A 20,437-nucleotide genomic window follows, 5' to 3' on the forward strand; every position below is an offset into this window, starting at 1 on the left:
ATTACGTTCGGCCGTTCTACGAGTAATTAAACAGCAACTGCCCACGCCTCACATAATGGCACGTGAGTTGTAGCGCTAGGGCGTTGTCGAACGAATCGGCAAGACAATGTCACCTGTAGGACAGGCGCTCTCAGTTCCGAATTTTCTAGACAACTAGCGGCGATTAAGTGATACGACTGACTCCGTCATTCTACTATGCGTTAGTAGAAGCCCATACAAACAATGAAACCTCAATTATCAAATTATTTTCATGCGAACGGTGAAAACCTAACAGTCCTTGCCAATTTAAACCTGGATATTCATGAATAACTACGAATCCCGTTGCGTCCTGAATTTTACCCGAATGGTCAATATGCAGGGATAAGACAGGGAGAATCATAATAAGTAGAAAGTATGGTAAATTTAGGCTCTAAAATTCGTACTTTGAGACAGGGCATAACATCTTGCTGATTCTGACTGTGAGCACTCGGAAGCAGAACATTTGCGGCGTGGCGGGGAGTGTTGGAAATGCGCACGCACCACGTAATAAACGAGAACCGCGAACTTTGAAATACGTTAGCGTCAGTGTTGACATCGGTACCACCTAACAGCCGCAGTGGTGAGTCGATATTGTACAACAACGACAATGGCTTCGCATTTCAATCCACAGTATGATGAATCATATCTCATTATTACACACAGATATTGGTTTTCAAAACATATAACATGGCGTAAGACTTCAAATACTTCCAGAATTTCAGTTTACAAAGGCATCACGTTTCTTACTGCCTCGAAGATTGTAGTCACCGAAAATATGACGGATCTGACAGATTTTAAAACTTAAAAGGAAGCTCTCAGAAAAGTAGGAAGAAGAGGAAATGTGCCGTTCGGATGAAATATAAAACTGTACTACTTCTAAGAAAGTCCTTGCGCCCTTTCACAGATTGTGTTTTAATAAATGGATGCTTGGTAGCTGCAACTGAACATGTACGTCCACTTCACGTAGAACAGTTTAGAGTGTTGCCGTTGTCAAACATAACAGTTGTGCCTCCCACAAGGTTATGCCAGTTAACGTTCAGAGACAGTCTGCATAATTTTTGTAAAGAGTTGATAGCATTTTCTTTGGCAATCTAAGGAAGTGTGGATACCATAGGCATATAGCTCATGTGGCATTCTTAGCTACACTGAAGAAAATGTTGAAAATGCAGGTTTTTCAAGGCATTTATTAGTTTATGAGTCTACAGACGAAGCACCAGTCATGATAGGAAATAAATCAGGATCTGTGGAGCAACTGAACAGGAAAATGAAAGAGCTTCCAGTACCCAATACTCAGTGGTCTGCAGTTTTATGTAACTGATCTCCAATGTGACAGGGAAAGTAGATGTTGTGGGTTTCTCCAAGCATTTGGACTCAGGACCAAAATACTTGTTTACACAAGTCTCAACGTGGATCCCTGCCTCTCGTGATGAAGGGGATACACTCTTCGCTCTTCGCAAACCTGTGCTCTCCGTCTACATCTACATCTACTTGCCGAGCACGGTTGCTGTGAAGCTCTGCGTTCACAGCTATGAGGTCTTCTTCGGTATTGTGAAACAAACCTCTGCCAATACAAGCTTTTTGCTTTCCATATATATATATATATATATATATATATATATATATATATATATATATATATATATATATATATATATATATATATATCCAGTAAATACGGGCGTGAAGTGCATAGCTTAAGAGCTGTGAGCAATTATTTACTCATCTTCGCTACTGTGAAACACGTCTTTTCTACTGTACATGTGCTCAGAGAATGCATTTTTGAGCCCTTGTTTACTAGACAACCAGCGGCCAGGGTGGCCGAGCGATTCTAGGCGCTCCAGTCTGGAACCGCGCAATCGGTACAGTCACAGGTTCGAATCCTGCCTCGGGCATGGATGTGTGTGATGTCGTTAGGGTAGGGAACTGATGTCCTTAGGTTAGTTGGGTTTAAATAGTTCTACGTCTAGGGGACGGATGACCTTAGAAGTTAAGTCCCATAGTGCTCAGAGCCATTTTACTAGACAATCTTCTTGTTTTGGTCCATACTGTGGTCCACACTACCTCCTCCCCAAATATAGGAAGCAAAAACCTTGCGGAGAAGAGATATGTTTCACATTGTCGAAGATGAAGAAGTACTCAACCTCTTACGGCATTCATTTTAGAGCAAATGTTTACTAGACTGTTTTGCTTCGGATAATCGTTTGTGTCAAACCCATAACATTAATCTTTCTTCCTGGGACATTCTGTGCTGAGTAATACGCTTGATAAGACATGGTAACGGAAAGAAAAGTAGGTACTTTGGAGATGGTGGAGCCATCGCTAGTGGGACATTGTTTAATCAGAAGTGAGTAAGAATAATTTGGAACTGAATGCTAAGTACCATAACGGACCCATGAACTCTCATCGTGTATTAATCTGTGCCGCTAAGACTCGTCTTTTGCAAGATAAACGTGCCTCACATTACTGATCTATTGGTGATAGATGGGTGAAAGTGGAACACTATGGAAAATGGTTTTCTCTAACATCATGTCATAGATAATAAAGTGAAATATACAAGGTGACAATTATTGAAATATATGAAAAGACATAAATTATTTACAAACTACGGCGTGGAGACACTTTATTCAACATGTAAACGTTATTACAGATATTTTGATTTAGGTTAGAAGCTGTTCGATATGCCTGTCATCATGATGTGACGCAGACGAACAGCGAAATTCTGCATGATCCGCTGAAGCGTTAAAACACCGATGCTGTCGATTACATCCTGAAAGGCTGTTTTCACCTCAGCATTTGTTTTGCGATTATTGCTGTACATCTTGTCTTTAACATAGCCCCACAAAAAGCAGTCGCATGTGTTTAGATCCGGAGAATATGCCTCGCCAGTGGCCCCTAGGTACCCCAAAGCAAGAGTGCTGTTCCCAAGGTACTCCTCCTGGACATTAAAAACTCTCTGTCTTCGATGGGGCTTAGCTCCGTCTTGCGTGAACCACATCTTGTCGAAATCAGGGTCATTTTGAATAATGGGGATGAGATCATCTTCCAAAACCTTCACGTACCGTTCTGTAGTCACCGTGCCAACAAGGAATATCGTACCGATTATTCTGTGACTGTACATTGCACACAACACAGTCAACTGTTGAGGGTGAAGAGACTTCTCGACCCCGAAATGTGGATTCTTAGTCCCCCAAGTGCGCCAATTTTGCTTATTGGGCGAATCCATCCAAATGAAAGTGGCCATCGTCGCTGAACCAAAACATACACTCCTGGAAATGGAAAAAAGAACACATTGACACCGGTGTGTCAGACCCACCATACTTGCTCCGGACACTGCGAGAGGGCTGTACAAGCAATGATCACACGCACGGCACAGTGGACACACCAGGAACCGCGGTGTTGGCCGTCGAATGGCGCTAGCTGCGCAGCATTTGTGCACCGCCGCCGTCAGTGTCAGCCAGTTTGCCGTGGCATACGGAGCTCCATCGCAGTCTTTAACACTGGTAGCATGCCGCGACAGCGTGGACGTGAACCGTATGTGCAGTTGACGGACTTTGAGCGAGGGCGTATAGTGGGCATGCGGGAGGCCTGGTGGACGTACCGCCGAATTGCTCAACATGTGGGGCATGAGGTCTCCACAGTACATCGATGTTGTCGCCAGTGGTCGGCGGAAGGGCACGTGCCCGTCGACCTGGGACAGGACCGCAGCGACGCACGGATGCACGCCAAGACCGTAGAATCCTACGCAGTGCCGTAGGGGACCACACCGCCGCTTCCCAGCAAATTAGGGACACTGTTCCTCCTGGGGTATCGGCGAGGACCATTCAGAACCGTCTCCATGAAGCCGGGCTACGGTCCCGCACACCATTAGGCCGTCTTCCGCTCACGCTCCAACATCGTGCAGCCCGACTCCAGTGGTGTCGCGACAGGCGTGAATGGAGGGACGAGTGGAGACGTGTCGTCTTCAGCGATGAGAGTCGCTTCTGCCTTGGTGCCAATGATGGTCGTATGCGTGTTTGGCGCCGTGCAGATGAGCGCCACAATCAGGACTGCATACGACCGAGGCACACAGGGCCAACACCCGGCATCATGGTGTGGGGAGCGATCTCCTACACTGGCCGTACACCTCTGGTGATCGTCGAGGGGACACTGAATAGTGCACGGTACATCCAAACCGTCATCGAACCCATAGTTCTACCATTCCTAGAACGGCAAGGGAACTTGCTGTTCCAACAGGACAATGCACGTCCGCATGTATCCCGTGCCACCCAACGTGCTCTAGGAGGTGTAAGTCAACTACCCTGGCCAGGAAGATCTCCGGATCTGTCCCCCATTGAGCATGTTTGGGACTGGATGAAGCGTCGTCTCACGCGGTCTGCACGTCCAGGTCGAATGCTGGCCCAACTGAGGCGCCAGGTGGAAATGGCATGGCAAGCCGTTCCACAGGACTACATCCAGCATCTCCACGATCGTCTCCATGGGAGAATAGCAGCCTGAATTGCTGCGAAAGGTGGATATACACTGTAGTAGTGCCGACATTGTGCATGCTCTGTTGCCTGTGTCTATGTGCCTGTGGTTCTGTCAGTGTGATCATGTGATGTATCTGACCCCACGAATGTGTCAATGAAGTTTCCCCTTCCTGGGACAATGAATTCACGGTGTTCTTATTTCAATCTGCAGGAGTGTACATACCATACTATTTGGCAGCTTACCCCGCAGCCAGCCGTGCAGTTTGAACATCCTAACGCAAATCGTTCAGACATTATGACGACTTTATATGAAGTTATTCAACAATTGTGAACGTGTATATTCATGAACTATATACGTTCGGTGACTGTATAACGTTATTATCCAAGTCCTCCTTTTGTAGTTGTAAACTGATCTGAAGTGAAAGTCTGCAATATGACCACTTTGCCTGATAGGTGGACGAACAGATGACAACTGATGAGACAGACAGACAGAGAGAGAGAGAGAGAGAAAGAGAGAGAGAGAGAGAGAGAGGAGGAAGAAAAGTAAGACTCGTATCAGCTCTCCCTAAACTTTGTCATCCAGTCTTTGCGTGCCATCTTTTTCTCATTGTTGAATGCATGTGGTTGAATATCTTTCTCAGGAAGGTAAAATGCCAAGTAATTCAATTACTGATGTGCCATAATATCTCCGTCTCTTGTCAGAAACATGATTAAGGGGTTTTTCGTGTTCCTCTAGGTTGACAACATATCGGAAGTTTCCTAGAATCTTGTCTTCAATAGAGTCTATTTTTTTAAATTTTTTTCAAAGAACTCGTCTTTTCAGTGCATTTATTGTGGCACTAAATAGTTTCGGCTGGTGTAACAAATGCCTTCTTTTCTTTTCTGACAGCAACAAATGCCAGTTGCATAGATTACTAATCCCATGATGGTCCCGTGACTTTCTTTAATAATTTGATAGCATCTTAACACACACGTGTAATAAGAGAACTAAATAGTTTGGCTGGTGTAACAAATACCTTCTTTTCTTTTCTGACAGCAACAAATGCCAGTTGCATAGATTACTAATCCCATGATGGTCCCGTGACTTTCTTTAATAATTTGATAGCATCTTAACACACACGTGTAATAAGAGAACATCGTTTTTCACCAACTTCTCAATGCCTCAGTATACTTATTTTATGAAATACTCTTATTTTCAACTCCGTGGTTTTGAAACAAGGTAAATAAATTACGAAATACAGGGACAATTGGTGACTTTACCCCGTCCGCCGACTGGCCAGTATGCATAACTATACGCCACAACGATAACTAAATGTGTCTGAATAAAACATTATATATATTAGACAGTTCGTGAAGAAGTGGTTCCGAAGGCTAACAGATGACGTTTTACCAGCATTGCAGCAATTAACTCCCGCAAGACATATTCTTAAGATAGGCAAATGAATTTGTAACTCGTCTTATTTTAGACGTAGAGAAATCACAAAATTTTCAACTGCAGAGGTGCACGCTCATGCCACTAAATTCGCTGACAAAACCAAAGAGGTTTCTTTGAATAGCTTTATAATATTCGTCACTTGGCTGCAACAGTCTCCAGAGAATAAAACGAAGTGGCCACTTTATCCGCCATGGTCACTATAGCCTTCCTTACCCTGCAGCTTCAAAACTATTAACCTATGAGCTGGTGTGATGGAGAAAGTGAGCTCTGGTGCCGCTGTTTCTGCAATCGCGTCTCTCTTAGTGCTGCAGTGGCGTAGGTTTGGAAATCTTACGGAAGACAACAGCAGAAGCACTGTGTTATTATATGCCGCTGCCCTGCGCAGAAAGCAATGAAAGTGAATGGTGCTCGTGTTCATGAAGCCACTTTAAGTATACGTAAGCGTAGGTGGGGGGCACGTGGTTGGCAACATAGAAGCAAGTATGCCAAGTTATAGATTCACGAATGCAAAAGTGGTGTAATGGTAAAGAGGGAGTAGAGCAGGAGTTACTCTTCGTGGGGTATTACACTGCATCAGATGTAACGTTACCGACATCTCAGATTTACATCGACACATGAAGAGAAATTCAAGATAATATTAATAAAGTTACCGATCGTGACTTTATGTGAGACGGAGAATGGTGTAAGTCATTTGAAACCACGGATGTTTAAACTAGAATCGGAGACTGGCTACCACGCGGTCTGGTGAATTCTAATGACTATAAATGCATTATGTTCCGTATAGCAATTCTAATGAAAAACTGACCGCGAGGATTACCTTGATTTTGTATAGTTTTAAAGAATAAGTATACTTCAACAAAGTAGGCTAAACGCGAATGCACTAAGCAAATTACATCACAGGCAGGATGAATGCGGCTATTTAGAAACGTTCAAGACAAGCATCCGAAACATGTCCATTCGACGAGCAGGCAGGGATCACACAACGTCAAAAAGTGGGATACAGTATGCAGAATGCACAATGTAGAGAACAGAGATCAGAATGTCGCTTCGCCTTCAGATCCTGCCGTCCGTCACCGAACTTTCCGCCCCCCTGTCACCTGATTGACGGTCTTGAGTCACTTCGCGCCAATAATAATGATTTTCTGTCCTATTCCATTTGCTTATGGAGCAAGAAAAAAATTACTGTTAGTATACATTCTTATGGGACTTAATGTATCTCAGTCTCATGATACTTCCACGACATATTGGACGGAATCAGCAAAATTGTCATACGTCTTCGAATACCGTTTTCGCTGGCCGGAGTGGCCGAGCGGCTCTAGGCGCTTCAGCCTGGAACCGCGCCACCGCAACGGTCGCAGGTTCGAATCCTGCCTCGGGCATGTGTGATGTCCTTAGGTTAGTTGGATTTAAGTAGTTCCGAGTTCTAGGGGACTCATGACCTCAGAAGTTAAGTCCCATAGTGCTCAGAGCCATTTGAATCATTTGAATACCGATTTCCTAAATTTACGCGATATCTTTTTAAATTTCATGTTGAATCTTCAGCTGTCCTTTATTTTGAACAGTGCGCTTTGCTACTAATTTCGGTCAAATGGCCATTATCAAGCACAAGCTGGCATGAACGGCTGGAAAGTCATACCAAAGTAAGAGCAATAGCAGTACAGGTTTTTTTCAATAGTAGGTGTGAATAATAGGTTACATAAAGAAGCAAAGTTATCAACGATACTCAATATCGTATCGTGAGAAAGACATCGCTTTTCTTCGGAGGTTATCAGATAAAATCCTTGTGCATCTTTGTCACATTTTTATCTAATTTATAGCGTCCTTTGAACTACTAGCAGCATCATTTCGACGGTAGCTGCAATGTTCACTTTATGGGCCGACAAACGCTGGAGTGGCACTCTGGAATGTGTCGTACTAGAGTATAAACGTTTTCAACATGTCGCTTCTTGAAGTTCCTAAGTACTGCAGAAAAGACAGTGTTAAATGTTTCACACGAAAGCTTCTGTTTATTTACTGGCTGACTAGTTTCGCGCTTTGCCCATTTTCACAGGTCACCTATTACAGAGAGAAAAATTTATTACTGTTTGGTGTTCGAATGTGGAAGTGTCCTTGGTATATAGTACGTGTAACAAGTTATACTGACTTGTGTTGAGAAAACATCTCTGGATTCCTTTATGATTCCGTTTTTGCCCATCTCTTTCACATTCAGGGCCGCTGTGAGAATACATTGTTCCACACGGTAAAGCGGACACTTTATCTTTGATTTTCTTCTAACCGCCAAAAATACAGTCAAATTTCTGTCAAATACTCGATTTCAATTTCGTATCTTGCTTCGTTTTACATGAAATTATGGCCTTGTATTGTTCATACTGGTATTATAAACGTCGTGCAGTAGTCTCAAGATAGATATGCAATTTAACTGGTCACTCGAGCACTGCACAACGTTAACGTACAGTGGCAGGAACTTCACAGTTCTTACATGGTATGCAGATAGCGACCATGGATTTTATGTGTTAAACGCTATACAGACTGCATGAAATACAAGGTCGTCGCAACACACAGGCATTAGATGCAGGCAAAGCGGTAGTAGCTAGAAGGTAAGGACGAAAATGGACCAGCAAAGAGCCTGGACCCTCCCATTACTCCTAGAATGCCATCAAACTCCCAGTTCTCTCCTGGTGCGGTGTCGCTTCATGCAATCTCATTCATCGATCGCGTGTAATGCAAATAGGCAAAAATCATAATATTGCTACTATTCTTTACCTGTTAATGACGAAATAATTACAACTGTGAATACGCGCAAATATTCTCAAGAATATCGTCACCCAATCAGACTCAATGGTGCATCTTTTACCGCATCAAAATGGTTCAAATGGCTCTGAGCACTATGGGACTTAACATCTGAGGTCATCAGTCCCCTAGAACTCAGAACTATTTAAACCTAACCAACCTAAGGTTCAAAATGGCTCAAATGGCTCTGAGCACTATGGGACAACTGCTGTGGTCATCAGTCCTCTAGAACTTAGAACTACTTAAACCTAACTAACCTAAGGACATCACACACATCCATACCCGAGGCAGGATTCGAACCTGCGACCGTAGCGGTAGCGCGGTTCCAGACTGTAGCACCTAGAACCGCTCGGCCACCCCTTTCCGCATCCGAGCGTAGTTACTGCGACTTTGGGAGTAGCACAAGAGGACAAAAATAGTAAGAAGACACAGTAACTAGAGTAAGGAGAACATATTGCAAGATATATGAGACAGGCGAAATACCATCTGCTTCAAGAAAAAATTCTGTTACAAAACAGCACGAGCTGACAAGCGTGAATATTATTCAGCTATCAGTTTAACAAGTATTGGTAGCAAAAAACTGATATGAATTATTTGTAGAAGAATCGAACTACTGACAAGAGCGGACTTGGGGGAAGATCCGTTTGGATTCCGGAACATGTGAGGCAATACCGATCCTACGTCTAATCTTCGAAGAGGGCTGAAGAAAGGTAAACCTACATACACTCCTGGAAATGGAAAAAAGAACACATTGACACCGGTGTGTCAGACCCACCATACTTGCTCCGGACACTGCGAGAGGGCTGTACAAGCAATGATCACACGCACGGCACAGCGGACACACCAGGTACCGCGGTGTTGGCCGTCGAATGGCGCTAGCTGCGCAGCATTTGTGCACCACCGCCGTCAGTGTCAGCCAGTTTGTCGTGGCATACGGAGCTCCATCGCAGTCTTTAACACTGGTAGCATGCCGCGACAGCGTGGACGTGAACCGTATGTGCAGTTGACGGACTTTGAGCGAGGGCGTATAGTGGGCATGCGGGAGGCCTGGTGGACGTACCGCCGAATTGCTCAACGTGTGGGGCGTGAGGTCTCCACAGTACATCGATGTTGTCGCCAGTGGTCGGCGGAAGGTGCACGTGCCCGTCGACCTGGGACCGGACCGCAGCGACGCACAGATGCACGCCAAGACCGTAGGATCCTACGCAGTGCCGTAGGGGACCGCACCGCCACTTCCCAGCAAATTAGGGACACTGTTCCTCCTGAGGTCTCCACAGTACATCGATGTTGTCGCCAGTGGTCGGCGGAAGGTGCACGTGCCCGTCGACCTGGGACCGGACCGCAGCGACGCACAGATGCACGCCAAGACCGTAGGATCCTACGCAGTGCCGTAGGGGACCGCACCGCCACTTCCCAGCAAATTAGGGACACTGTTCCTCCTGGGGTATCGGCGAGGACCATTCAGAACCGTCTCCATGAAGCTGGGCTACGGTCCCGCACACCGTTAGGCCGTCTTCCGCTCACGTTCCAACATCGTGCAGCCCGCCTCCAGTGGTGTCGCGACAGGCGTGAATGGAGGGACGAATGGAGACGTGTCGTCTTCAGCGATGAGAGTCGCTTCTGCCTTGGTGCCAATGATGGTCGTATGCGTGTTTAGCACCGTGCAGGTGAGCGCCACAATCAGGACTGCATACGACCGAGGCACACAGGGCCAACACCCGGCATCATGGTGTGGGGAGCGATCTCCTACACTGGCCGTACACCTATGGTGATCGTCGAGGGGACACTGAATAGTGCACGGTACATCCAAACCGTCATCGAACCCATCGTTCTACCATTCCTAGACCGGCAAGGGAACTTGCTGTTCCAACAGGACAATGCACGTCCGCATGTATCACGTGCCACCCAACGTGCTCTAGGAGGTGTAAGTCAACTACCCTGGCCATCAAGATCTCCGGATCTGTCCCCTATTGAGCATGTTTGGGACTGGATGAAGCGTCGTCTCATGCGGTCTGCACGTCCAGCACGAACGCTGGTCCAACTGAGGCGCCAGGTGAAAATGGCATGGCAAGCCGTTCCACAGGACTACATCCAGCATCTCTACGATCGTCTCGATGGGAGAATAGCAGCCTGCATTGCTGCGAAAGGTGGATATACACTGTAGTAGTGCCGACATTGTGCATGCTCTGTTGCCTGTGTCTATGTGCCTGTGGTTCTGTCAGTGTGATCATGTGATGTATCTGACCCCAGGAATGTGTCAATAAAGTTTCCCCTTCCTGGGACAATGAATTCACGGTGTTCTTATTTCAATTTCCAGGATTGTATATAGCATTTATAGATGTAGAAATAGATTTTGACAACACTGACTAAACTACAGTTGTTGAATGTTTCAAGATGGAACATATAAAATACAAGGAGCGAAAGGTCACTTATAGCTTATACAGAAAGTGGACTGCAATCATAAGAGTGGAAGAACAAAAATGGTTGCAATAATTGATAAGGGAATGAGACAGAACTGCAGCCTATCCCCGATATTATACAATAAGCATGTTGAAATGGTGCAAACAGTAAAGAAAACAAAAGAGACATTTGGAAAGGAAATTAGAGTTCAGTGAGGGAAAATCTGTGACGTTTTTCGATGACACTGTAATTCCGTGACGAAAGGACTTGACAGAGCAGTTGAACGGACCTAACAGTGTTTCGAAAAGAGATTATGAATACCAACAAAAGTAAAACATACGTAACGGAATTTAGTGAATCTAAATCAGCCGAAGCTGTGGGAATTAAGTTATGAAATGGAATACAAAAAGAAGTAGATGAGTTTTGTTATTTGGGCAGCAAAAAACAGATGATAATCACAGTGGAGAAGATATGAAATTCAGACGACCTACAGCAAGCAAAGTGTTTCCAGAAAATAGGAATTTTTAACACTGAATGTACATTTGAGTGTTAAAAAGTATTTGTGAAGGTATTTGTTTAGAGCGTAGCCATGTACAGAAGTACCAGGACGATTAGTAGCTCAGACAGCAAGAGACTAGAATCTTCTGCAGTGTGGTGCTATAGACCACTTAAGATTAGATGGGTAGAGTGCGTAACTAATGAGGAGGTACTGAATCGATTTGGGGCGAAAAGAGACTTATGGTACAACAGGAGTAAAACAACTGATCATTTAATCGGACACATTCTGATCCATCAAGGACTGGTCTATTTGGTTGTGGAGGGAAGTATGGGGGTGGGTGAGGGGGGGGGGGGGAGGAGGGGGAGGAGGATGGAGTGGCTTGCACAGGACAGACTAGCGTAGAGAGATGTATCAAATCAGTCTTTGGACAACATGGGTGTTGATGTTACATGCACCAGAAACGTAACAAGATAATCATCATCATAATCATATCCAGTTCTGGTTCAGGCGTCCTTGTCTCTTCCAATTTCAGTCAGAATGCAGCTGATCTTTCCGTCTCTTCTTAGAACGGGAAACATTCTTTTTCCATTTAGGTATATATTTGTATGTCCTCAGCTCTTGGTCTTCCGGTAGCGTTCTCGCCTCCTGCGTTCGGAGCCCCAGCGGGGTCAGAGATTCTCCGTGTCTCGAGATGACTGGGTGTTATTTGTTGTCTTCATCATCATATTTCATCCCCTTTACGGTCGGAGGAAGGCAATGGCAAACCACATCAGCTACGACCCGGCGGTGTGGGTCTCCCGCATCGTTACTTATGCTCCTCGGAGTATGGGACCTCATCATCATCATAATATATTTGTGTATTAATTTAGGTGTTCGTAATTCTGACATGGTTCAAATTGCTCTGAGCACTATGGGACTTAACTTCTGAGATCATCAGTCCCCCAGAACGTAGAACTACTTAAACCTAACTAACCTAAGGACATCACACACATCCATGCCCGAGGCAGGATTCGAACCTGCGACCGTAGCAGTCGCACGGTTCCGGACTGCGCGCCCAGAACCGCGAGACCACCGCGGCCGGCCCTTCTGACACCCTTTGAGTGTTTACGTCTTTTACTGCTGTACCCCTCTATGTTCTGAAGTATACTTTTGACAGTTCATTCCTTGTTGGCAGCAATGGTTGGCGTTCCCACCGCACCGTTGCCCAGCGGCGGAGGTTTCCGCCAACACGCAGTGATTGGAACTCTTGCACTGACTGACCCGACCGCATGTTGTGTGTTACTAAATACGATAATTTCATGTGCTTGAAGAGGGGATTAAAATCACTAAACCAATCGTGGTATCAGTAAATATGAATACAACAGAACCACATCTCTGTAAATTAAGAATCATGCTTCTCAGTTGCTGATATCTTACATACCACATCTTGTGCCTCACTGCTTTTCGTACTGTCCATGAGTTTGTAACGAGCTAGAGGTCTTAGGAGTCTCATCTGTCCTGTCTGAAACCTGCTCCTCCGACTGGCGATTGGAGTCCAAGCCTGTGAGCCATGCATCACAACTGATAGTGCCGTCACATTATGAAATTTTAGTACTGTCTCTTTTCTGACGTTTTTGAGGAGATTATGATTTATAACACTTACCAACTACTAAAATTTTCGCAGTTTGTATTCTTTACTGTTGTATGTGATACATGAACTCTCACATCCCAGTCACTTAAAGCATTTATTTGTTCTAGCGGCTTAGTAAAATGATAGTATCAGCACTAAATAGAAATGACGGAAGTCACCACCAAAGCAGTAAAGAGGGTGCTGACTTTTAAAAAAAAATAATTGCGGTGTGCCAATTAATGGCTTAGCATTTATTATTACACTGCCTGCAGCTATCCAGCAAAGTCCTTGAACGGAAAAAAATGAGAGTTCAAGAAATCGAGCGTTATTGTTGGCCAACCAGGTGGAACCAACGACTGCTGGCGATGTGGAGTGGTCGTCAGGCAGGGGTGTGCCAACTGTGTTTCGCATTATCGTCGACAAGGTCGGGCTGGGCGGTGACGTAATGCCAGTGGGTGCACCACACCTCTGCATCTGGAACGAGCGCGTCCGCGGCTGCTGTGTATAAATACTGAGGGCCCATCTGCTGGAGCCACTAGCAGGGCGGTGTCCGCCTCCTACGTAACATGAAGTCGAGTCAGTCGCGGAGAGAGCTAACTTCACACACCACTGCGTGGGTCACCCGCTTCTCTCGCTGATCGTCTCTAAGTGCACACCACGGAAAATTTTAATATGGAGTTCACATGAACATACTTTGACGATCGCAGACACAATTTTTTCTTCCAATATTAACTGATCCCTCGAAGACAATAAGCTTCAGATTTCCCTCGTGATTCCTGATTCCTATATTCACAGTCTTATAAAATAATTATGTATTTTATCTTGACTGCCCTGTGTCTAGTACTTCACTGACTTTCGAGTATTGTTTTCATTACTTGTGCAATATTTTCGTGATTACAGATATAGCCTGCTTGGACCCCACTGCGTGTGCGATCGTCTTTCTGTAGAAAAATGTATAGTGATTTTATGTCACGAAGCTTCCTACTACAGACAACGTGGTTACCACACGAAACTCAAATCCAACATAAGATCAGGAGAGATACTTATTATAAATTTAGTCTGCGTGCCGATCACTCTTCTCACACAAAGACAAAGTAAGACTCTATATAAATGTGCAGTATTCGTTCAAGTGTTTATTGTGTGTATTTTGTCCACATACACTGACAACTACTTCTTTTCCATTTTGTTACGACTCGCTGTTTTGCAAGTGTTTCAATAACAATTTTAATACCGTAATCGCTGAAGGCATACCAAGTGATGAATGACTGTGTTCCTTCTGAGGCCAGACAAGATGGTATACCAAAATACGCCATAACGAAAGCACCTCAGTTCCGTGTTGTAGCGTTGACTACCATGGATGGTATAATGATTTAAAAAATGTTTTTACAGCCGTGTTTTATTTCAAAAGTAATTTCCCAATGCATCAAAAGTCACAAACCGCAATAACTTATGAGTTTGACGGCCACCGTGTGTGCTGGTAGTGGTAGCGATAGAGGAAAACTAAATATAAAAAAACGGTAAAGATATTGTAACAAACAAGTAGTGCATTTGCAGGAAAATTGTCCCCTTCTAGTGCGACTTCACCACTTTACTTGTCTGACTTTACAGTGGATACGTGACATGGTGCATGTGGCTCTTGATTCGTAACGTTAGTTCCTGTAACGTCTGATCGTTGCCCACTAGTACCATATTGTGAGGGGGTCACTAATGACGATCACCGACCCAAAAATTATAATCTGTCAAGAAATTTAGCGATCTGACGGTTCAGTGAACGAAGCAGTCAACAGAAATGGAAATGGTGAACATAAATGGATAAAATTCAACAATGATAAAAAAAGAGTTTCCAGTTGTTCAGTATCGAGATTAGGCAGCTGCTACGACCCTAAAGAGCGTATAGTCAGAGGTTCAAAAGAAGCCACAGCCTTTTTAATTATGTGAGGGAAACAAAGCCAAATAGATCACGGGATAGAAGTGAGAGGATTTCAATTACGTGTTAATTCAATTAAAAATCTAACAGAATAAGTTAACAGAGAAAAGGCCACTTTATTCGATGTGGCACATTGCAAGTTCTGTGTAGATTACACGAAATACGCACCTTCTTACATAAACTGGTGGGCAACGGCCTTGCCGCAGTGGATACTCCGGTTCCTTTCAGTTCACCGACTTTAAGTGCTGTCAGGCGTGGCCGGCACTTGGATGGGTGACCATCCGGGCCCCCATGCGCTGTTGCCATTTTTAGGGGCGCACTCAGCCTCGTGATGCCAACTGAGACGCTACTCGACCGAATAGTAGCGGCTCCGGTCAGAGAAAACCATCATAACGACCGGAAGTGCGGTGTGCTGACCCCACGCCCCTCCTATCCGCATCCGCATCTGAGGATGACACTTCGGTCGCATGGTCCCGATGGGCCACTTGTGCCCTGAAGACGGAGTGCTTTTACATAAATTGGCAGGTCTCAGAAGCAACTAAAAGTATCAAACGATTAAAAAAAAGCACAAGAGACTCTAATTTGCAGGGAGGGACATCAGATTCAGGTTTTTAATACTGACGTTACTCTGTTGTAGAATTATGGAATACTCTACATGTCAAAGCATTGTAATATTTTAGATATTTAGGTTTGTTAAGGGTCTCAGACATTATTTCTATATCAAGTTAATACTTGGTTACTTAATTTACGTTCTATCCACTTAATACCCAAGATAATTCTGTTGTATGGAAATTGAAACGAGCCTAATTTCTTATTTTCTTAGGCTTTCTAATTTTCCAAAGTTAACGTATATGTTCAGTGCTACTACTCGAATTGTTCAGTAATATTTTTCTCAAAGCTACTTCGTATATCAGCTTTTAGTTCTGAAGGGTGAATGGCCATTTAAAGATTTTTGCAGACAGTTAACTCCACAGTTTCCAAACCAAAATCGTATGCTGTTCACTTCAGCAGTTGTTATGAGCAAAGGTTTCAAAATGGTTCAAATGTCTCTGAGTACTATGCGACATAACGTCTGAGGTCATCAGTCGCCTAGAACGTAAAACTGATTAAACCTAACTACCCTAAGGACATCACACACATCCATGCCCAGGACAGGATTCGACCCTGCGACCGTAGCGGTCGCACGGTTTCAGACTGTAACGCCTAGAACCGCACGGTCACTACGGCCGGCAGAAGGTTTCATGAGAGAAACTGTTGGCCATTTTTGTTTAAGCACTAGTTTTACATCAGAGAAAGCTTCCCTGACTGAACTGCATAGCGGGTACACGGAAAAACTCTGCCCTATTGATGAAACTGTAGATCTGATGAAGCTACTTAGTTGGGAAATGGAGAACTGAATAGTAAGGGTAATGTTACAACTATTAGACAATAATATTTTGTGTGTAAACTACTATTACAGATATAGCTTCACATACACAGGATTTTCTGCTCTGGATTAATGGTACCATTATAATGTAATATACAGTTGTAATGACTTATCATATACGGACCAGGTTTGTCTTTTGACAGGTGTACGTCGTCCTGTCAGCGCTTGCTCTGTGTGTCGTCGCCGAGCCGCCAGTCGACCGGTCGTAGTTGCCTCCCAGCTCTGAGTACGGACCTCCCTCGGCCTCCTCTCTCAGCTCTCAGTACGGTGCCCCAGCAGGTAGCAACCTCAGCACACAATCCAGTGCTCCTTCAGCTGATGGCCTCAGCACTCAGTATGGAGCTCCTGCTCTAACAGGCGTTGCGTCTGGTAGCGCAGGCGCTTCCAGCCAGGGTCCAGCAGCTCGCATCTCCACCAGCTTTGGAAGTGCCTCCTCCAAGAGGATTGGAGCTGGCAGGAGGATAAGTGATGGTCTCTCCACTCGCTATGGCGCTCCTTCGGCAGCTGGCCACACTACTGGCTTTGGAGGACTCGGTTTCTCTGCACAGTACGGCGCCCCTTCTTACTCTGGTGACGTGCCCTCCACTCAGTACGGTGCGCCCTCTGATTACACTAGTAGTTTTTCTACGGTCACGCTGGAGGCCAAGAGGATTCTCTTGCTGTAAGATTTTTCATTAAATTCTCTTAATGTTTTCGATTTTGATAAGACACTACACTGCACTTTCACTTTTAAAAATACACACATCAAAAAACTTTTTGCATCACCTTGGTTCCGCGAGTTCCGGAACCTGTACAGAAAATATTGAATAGAGATCAACATAAACATCAATTCCTCTGTTTTTGTTGCTCATGAAAACAACACTTTGCAAGTTGTACCACCACACAGCGAGGCCTTCAGAGGTGGTGGTCCAGACTGATGTACACACATACCTCTAATACGCAGTAGCACGTACTCTTAAGTTGATGCATGCCTGTATTCATCATGGCGTACTATCCACACACAAGTTCATCAAGGCACTGTAGGCCCAGATTGTCCCATACCTCAACGGCGATTCGGCGTAGATCCTGCAGAGTGGTTGGTGGGTCACGTCATCCATAAAGAGCGCTTTTCAATCTATCCCAGGCATGTTCGATCGGGTCCATGTCTGGATAACATGCAGGGCACGCTAGTAGAGCGGTGTCGTTATCCTGAAGGAAGTCATACACAAGACGTGCACGATGGGGGCGCGAATTTGTCGTCCATGAAGACGAATGCCTCGCCAATACGCTGCTGATACGGTTGTACTATCGGTCGGAGCATGTCGTTCCCGTATCGTACAGCCGTTATGGTGCCTTCCATGACCACCAGCGCCGTACGTCGGCCCCACATCATGCCACACCGGAACAGCAAGGAACCTCCACCTCGCTGCACTCATGGGACAGTGAGTCTAAGGCTTCCAGCCTGACCGGGTTGCTTCCAAACACGACGATTGTCTGGTTGAAGGCATATGTGACATGCGTGAAGAGAATGTGATGCCAGTCCTGAGTGATCCATTCGGTATGTTGTTGGGCCCACCTGTACCGCGCTGCGTGGACCTCGCCATGGACGTCGGGAGTGAATTTGCGCATATGCAGCCTATTGCGCACAGTTTGAGTCGTAACACGACGTCCTGTGGCTGCACGAAAAGCATTATTCAACGTGGTGGCGCTGCTGTCAACCTCCGAGCGATAATCCGTAGGTAGCGGTCATCCAATGCAGTAATAGCCCTTGGGCGGCCTGAGCGAAGCATGTCATGAACAGTTCTTGTCTCTCTGCATCTCCTCCATGTCCGAACAACATCGCTTTGGTTCACTCCGATATGCCTGGACACTTCCCTTGTTGAGAGCCCTTCCAGGCACAAAGTAACAATGCTGACGTAATCGAATGGCGGTATTGGCGGTCTAGGCATTGTTGAACTACAGGCAACACGAGCCGCGTTTCTCCTTCCTGGTGTAATGACTGGAACTGATGGGCTGTCGGATCCCCTCCGTCTAATAGGCGCTGCTCATGCACGTTTGTTTATATCTTTGGGCAGATTTAGTGACATCTCTGAACAGTCAATGAGACTGTGTCTGTGCTATAATATCCACAGTCAACTTCTATCTTCAAGAGTTCTGGGAACTGGCGTGATGCAAAACTTTTTTTTGATGTGTATAGATTTACATAGAGTGGGAATCAATATTATAGTGGTTACGAAAATGCACTCAAAACTGTTCATGTGATGATAGCTTAATGTTCACTGATCACAATGCCTTCCAGACATTATTTCTTTCAGCAATGAAACTGCTATTTATAAATTTGGTCAATAATATCAAAGTTGAAGGAATTCCTTTTTGATAAGATCTTCTCATGAAATTTCAATTATCAACTTTTTCTCTAGAGTGCGTGTGTGTGGCGCCCACTTTCATAGGGTGGAGGGATCGTCATAATGAAATGAGAGAAATCGGAGCTCACGGAGAAAGATTTAAGTGTTGCTTTTCCCGCGTGCTGTTAGAGAGTGGAACGGTGGAGAAATAGATTGTAGGTGGTTCTACGACCTCTCTGCCACGCAATTTGTTGTGAACTAGAGAGTAATGATAAACATGTAGATGCATGAAAAGAAACATAAGTCCTTCACAAGATAATACTGTGGTAAGCGATATTCGTCAGAAAGCATTTCTCTCACCCTGTAACATTGTACGGTATTACTGTGTTGTGTGTTCTCTTGGCGCTAGGCGGTTCATCTGGATCATAAGACGGTGATCACTTTGCTCATCAGTCGCTCTGATGTACTCGAATACAGGTAAGATTTCGTAGCACATCAAAAGTACGTCGCACGTCACACAGTGTTGCACAGTACTAATTGATCATGCAATTTGATTCTCTATATTCGAATGAGGCTTCTTCTAAAGGACGTTAATGGCTGTGGCAGCTATCAGTTCTAGTCGAAGAGTTAAGTGGAAACAAATACAACACTCACTGACTTGAATGCATACTTTTTCTAGAAAATTTGAATGCAGTCAACTTAAGATTCCTTACAGATGCTGGTAGGACGTCAAAGAGGCCGACTTGGAGCAGGAGAGGCTTGACAGGACATTTTAATTGCCACTGTCTATACTTTTACAAATAATTTCATAAAACTTTCTCAGGATGACCAGGAAGGATTCAGAATTCACACAGCAGTGGAAGTTCAAACACATAATAAAATAATTTTCTTTTACATGTCAAATTTCATCATTTTTCCCTTACTATTGGCTGCATGTGTTGCTATAAGGACACTTATCTCATAAATAAGAGATATTCTTCCATGAATTTTGCACAGCACACAAACCATACTTACCGGTGTATGAAACTCTAAAATTTATTTAATTTGTAAAACAATGAATGACCTATTACATTTTAAACTTAATATTTAGAAGAAAAACTCAATCTTTATAGTTAATTATCTCATCGAAGAATCTCGCTTACTTATGAAGAAAAGTGTCCCTAAAGCAACAAATGCAGCTAGTAGTAAGTGAAAAAATGAAGAAATTTCACATGTAAAAAAAATATTTTCTTATGTTTTTTTATCTTCCATTGCTTTGAGTGTGAGTTCTGAATACTTCCTGGTCATGCTGACAAAGTTTTATGAATTTATTTGTAAAAGTATAGACAGTGGGAATTAAAATGTGCTGTCGTGCCTTTCCTGATCAAAGTCGGCATGTTGGACGTCCTACCCCCTTAATAAACTGCACTATAAAACCTATATTTCTATTTCCTTTCAAATTTTTACTAGTGTATTGAATAGAGATGGATGTAAGCAATAGTAATATAAATAAACTGGCATTTTAAGATTAAGAATATCACTATGGTTATTAAAAATTATAATA

The 20,437-nt window shown here is 44.4% G+C and overlaps 1 protein-coding gene across 1 annotated transcript in view; it reads left to right on the forward strand.

Annotated features, from left to right (window-relative positions):
• Positions 1-20,437, forward strand: part of LOC126273380 (pro-resilin-like) — a 367,374-nt gene that overhangs the window by 35,578 nt on the left and 311,359 nt on the right. The gene's annotated exons all lie outside the window — the stretch shown is intronic.

The sequence above is a fragment of the Schistocerca gregaria genome, chromosome 5 (genome assembly GCF_023897955.1).
Source record: "Schistocerca gregaria isolate iqSchGreg1 chromosome 5, iqSchGreg1.2, whole genome shotgun sequence".
NCBI lineage: Eukaryota > Metazoa > Arthropoda > Insecta > Orthoptera > Acrididae > Schistocerca > Schistocerca gregaria.